This window comes from Pteropus vampyrus, unplaced genomic scaffold (assembly GCF_000151845.1).
Source record: "Pteropus vampyrus isolate Shadow unplaced genomic scaffold, Pvam_2.0 Scaffold65, whole genome shotgun sequence".
In the NCBI taxonomy this organism is placed as follows: domain Eukaryota; kingdom Metazoa; phylum Chordata; class Mammalia; order Chiroptera; family Pteropodidae; genus Pteropus; species Pteropus vampyrus.
The window spans coordinates 4,741,655-4,746,478 of record NW_011888846.1 but is presented as its reverse complement, the minus strand read 5'-3'; the positions used below and the strand labels follow the sequence as shown (position 1 = coordinate 4,746,478).

Genomic DNA, 4,824 nt, shown 5'->3' with positions numbered 1-4,824 from the left:
ATCTTCACAATAACCACTGACATACAGAGAGGTAGCTCACGGGTACCTGGCTAGTCGGGGGAGCAGTTTCCCGAGTGCTTCAAGAGAGTAACTCAGTGCTCATCTCTGAGATGAATGACCGGTGGTAACTTACCCCGCCTCGGGCCGAAGGTGGGCGCTAGAGAGGGGGCTCAGTCTGAGAAGCAGGCGACACCGGCTGTGGAGAGGAGGCGGGACGCAGAGGTCTCTGTCTTCCCCGGTCTCTTGTCTCGGCACTTGTTTCTTCTCCCTTAATTTCCTGTTTTCCACTCAACTTTCCTCAGTCCCTTTGGTTTGGAAATTAATTCTTCCTGGGTTTGTTTTTCTTTTTCTTTTCTTTTTCTCTAAATGAATTAAAATAATTTTTCAGGCTGACCTTTTAATGTCATTTCCAAAATCTTCCCTTGCGGCTGTTTTATATTTAAGTATACTGTACCACAGGAGGAGAATGAGCATTTTATTGTGCGGTACATAGATTTTATTATACGATAATTTAATTATGTGACACATGAGGTTGCCAAACTGATGTCGCTGACAGCACCTCGCACAGTGCTGCCAAATGCCCTCAGATAACCTGACGTTACCAGGAGTGAACCCTGGAGACCCGAAGCCCGCAGGTCCAGAAGTGCCAAGTGGAGTTTGTCATCAATTCTGAAACCAGGGAATCAGAGTAAATAACACGGAACAGCTTCTTCAATGTTATTTCGGTGTACCTCTGTGGTACCCACATAAAATGGTTTCTTACTGATGCATTCTGCTTTTGAGACTACGAAAGGGACAGTGTCAACAAACACACTTGCAAAGTGACAATCACATAAATCAGCAGAGAACTTCTATTGGAGCTACTTCGTTTTACAGAGACAAATAGAATTTTCAGAAGTACGTGTTTGCCTGTTTCTTTGTTTCCATATTTCCATCAGGGAAACTGAGGCTTGAGGTTTTAAGCGGCTTAAAGGTTGGCCAGCTACTAATTTACACAGCCAGGACTAGAATTCAGTCTTGGAACCTGGGCGAGCCCTGAATTTAAATAGCTAGTGAATATCTCTGAAGAAATGCTTTCTCAGAAAGGTTAGCTTTACCGGTTGGTCATTTAGAGTAACCAATTGGATTGAAGGTCATGGGGGAACATTGGCAAACAAATGTGCTTTTGTTAATATGATTTCCAGAGGATCACTGACTCAAAATATTTTCCATAATTAAAATTTTGTAGACTATGGCCTCACAAGTTTTGTTGTACATGAGAATAATCAGCTTTTTAAAAATTTTGATGCCTGGACTCTATTCACATATATATATATATTTTAACAAATTTCAATGATTGTGGTACACAAAAACATTTGGAAATTCTCAGTATAACAAGTGACGCATTTTTTTTGAAACATAGAGACCTAGGTTCATTCACTCATAAAGTAAATAATTGCTGAGTGTATTCTGTAAGAACCTAGGTTCTTCATGGGAGACAAAAAGAAGACATATTCCGTGAACTTAGAATGTGATGCTGGGATAAATATAAATATAAATGTGCACCAGAGTAAAATATGGTTACATATTAAAATGGAGTATGGGGTTTCATTGTAGCTATAATACGACAAGAGTGAGGAGGTGGGAATTAGGTCATACGTTTAAAGGAGATAAAAATTCATCTGGAAATTGATGGATTGATAAACTTGGTAGGTGGAATATGGGGGTTTCAGGCAATGGGGATAGCATGAGTGAACATTTGGGAAAATTTCTAGGTATATTCAGTAAATCAAAAGCAATGTCATTACCTCGTCTCAGGGAACATGCAGAAGGATAGGGAATGAAGGCCGAAGAGCAAGCACATAAAAGATCTTCAACGCAAAACCAAGGATTTAAAACTAATTCTTGGGCAATGAAAAGCCGTGGTGGGTTTTGAGCAGAGACTGACATGACCATCACTATTCCCTGCAATGTTAATTCGCAGCAGGGTGCAGGATGGATTGGAGGGGAGACCACTTGAATCTGAACAGATAGGTTACTGGACTCACTACACTGCTTTGGGCTAGGGCTCCCCTACTGCTTACTCAGAGTCTCCCCTCTGTGACAGCAGACGCAGCAGCATTTTTCCCATGCTCCTTCCCTGCTTTTTGAATCACAGAATCAATGTGACAGATTGCTCCAGGCCTGAGTGTTTAAGTCAGTACTGAACCAGTAGAAAGTGGCACCACAGTTTTTTTTTTTTTTGTATGCCACATATATTGTAATAAAAATAGGGGACTTATGATTTTAATAGAAATTGTATTGGATGAGAGAAATCCTGCAGACATGTTCTAATCACAGTGATAGCATTACTTTTGAAGAAATTTGGAAGAATTTGATGACTTTCTCTACAATTTGGAGGTAAGAAGGCATGGGATCTGATTCCAGCCGTGTGGCTTTAATTGTTTTCCCATGAAAGAGTGTAAGTACTGGCTCCTGATTCAATTGTTGGTGGCCTTGGCTCCCGAGAAACATCTTTATTTTCTCTTCTCTCTGCCTACTCTTTGTTTCTTTCCTTATTTTATATTCCGATCCTAACTTTTTTTCCCTTTCTCATTTTCCTCTTCTCCTCATTGCCAACGTCTTCCTTAGCTCCGCTCAGAGGGGTCACCATGACCATTTTCTGTGGGAGAAGATGGGGTGGAGATGATTTGTTAATCATTGTCTAGGGTGGAGATCTTTTCTTTTTAGTCGAATGATCTCGGGATCATCCCACGTGCCTTTCACAGGGCTGAGAAATGGTGACTTCTCAGAAAGTAATTTTTGAAAGAAAATACATCAGATAAGTTTCTGTCCTTAATAATGAAGGCCGACCCTACTTGAACTTTTCAAGAAAGTCATGATCTCGAAGCTTCTATTCCACTGTTTTATAAAGTACCTTCTACTATAAAACCACATCTTGATTTTTGGTCTGAAAGTATGCTCACCATACCCATGAAAAGTAAACGTGGATCTGTACCCCAAACACAAAACATAGTGAAAAGAGAACATTCTTTGGGTATTTTAAAAAAAAAAAAAAATGAAAGAAAAAAAAAAAAACTTGAGTGGCAGGAAGGAGGAGGTGGTGGGCGGGGACTCTGTGGGTCTCGGCAGCTGGTAGATGCCTTCCAGGAATGATTTAGCTGTGTTTTTGTTGGCGGGCTCAGCGCAGCTATTAGAGCTATTGAACAAATGTATTGTTTTGAGTTTTCTTTGGCCCAATCTTCCCTATTATTTAGGGAAATGGAATTGCACATTCGCAGGGAAGAGAGCAGACTGAATGCCAGCTCAGTCGGGCTCTCCTTCGTGGCGTGCCGTGGGTGGGTGAGCAGGCCGGAGGGCTGGGGGTCGCTGAGAATTCCTAGCCCCTGCAAATTCCCATGTGCCAAGTACAATACTGGGTCTGATCAGGATTCTCGGATATGTATTTTTTTCACTTTCTGGTTAAAAAGGAATCAGAGCTTTGCGAAAGTTCATCTAATAAATTCTGCAGCGACCTTTTTATATCTGGCAATAAAGTCTTTTTAGAATGTCCGCTCAGGAGCAGAGGGCCCTGTTATGGAACACCCGCTCTTTCTGGCCTAAAAATAAACTTGGGTTTTAAGAAAGTATGCGCGTGTGTGCGTGCGCACGCGCGTGTGCCATGTGCGTGTATCGGGGATGATGAGTAGAGAATGCTGAATATCGAAAATGCTTTGTTAATAAATCTTGGAGTTGGGAATGCTGACTTTTTAAAAGTAAGGAATGAGGCTAAACAGATGACGCATCCATGCTGGTTTTCGTCTTGACCAGAGTATCTTTGGGAGAAATGCCGGCTGAAAAAAATGAACTCACTCTCTTGGTCCTTTCTCTCTTACGTCTCTGTTTTCTGTGTTCGTTATTGTTGGTTGACCCTTCTTTTGGTTCCAAATACTGGAGTAGAGTTGGAATAATAGAGATTAACTGGCCCAAGCTCTGCCACAGGAAGCTCGTACACACAGAAGCGATGCCTCACCTTACCTGCATTTGCAGGGCCTGACTTGTCAGCCTATGTGTGCTGGCCTTTAAATTGCGAAGCTGCTTTTGTTATAGCCTCTAAAAAAAATTGCATGGTATAGGGTGAAGAGTCTAACGAAGGTCTAATTTGCCCTTTTCCTTCTTCAAAAATAGAGTTTCTTTTCTAAAATAAATCATTCTCCTTCTCAATTTTTCAACGGTGAAGAAGTAGTTGTAAGTTCTGTCTTCGTTCCAGTTTCTCTGCCTCCTTCTTTCTATCTTTCCATGACTTTTGAAAACGAGCCCGGCTGAGTTTCGATCAGTTTGTGAAAGTACATTCCATTAATTTTTAAATAGGCATTATTCGAAAAATAAAAAGTGTGTCATTTTCAGATATGTTTGAGGAATAACGGCTTTCTTTGTACTTGGTGCTTTGGTTTATGTACGCACATTATTTTATTTAACCTGAGTAGCAATTTTATGAGGCAGGTACTATTATTATCTTTATTTCTGAGGCTCTTTTTGTGTTTATTTTCTAAACAATTACAGCCATTTTTCAAAACATGAAACATGCTTAGTGATACTACGTAATGCTCCAAATGATTCAAGAAAATGGCAAAGCCCAGATTAACCCAGGTCATCTTAATTCAGAGCTACAGCCTTTATTACTACGTATGCTATCCCCTAGGAGTTTCAACAGATTTTCGTTTAATTTAAATACGGGAGGTCTCAGAACATTTAATAATCTGTATTTAGAATAAAGAAAGGAGTATACTCCTGTCTTTTTTTTTCTTTTTTTTAACCATGGGATCCTTTTTGTGAAAAGTATTTAAAGAGTCACCATTTCTCATA

The 4,824-nt window shown here is 40.3% G+C and overlaps 1 protein-coding gene across 1 annotated transcript in view; it reads left to right on the top strand.

Moving 5' to 3' along the window:
• The window catches only part of PAPPA2 (pappalysin 2), a 226,659-nt gene that overhangs the window by 52,615 nt on the left and 169,220 nt on the right, over positions 1-4,824 (top strand). The gene's annotated exons all lie outside the window — the stretch shown is intronic.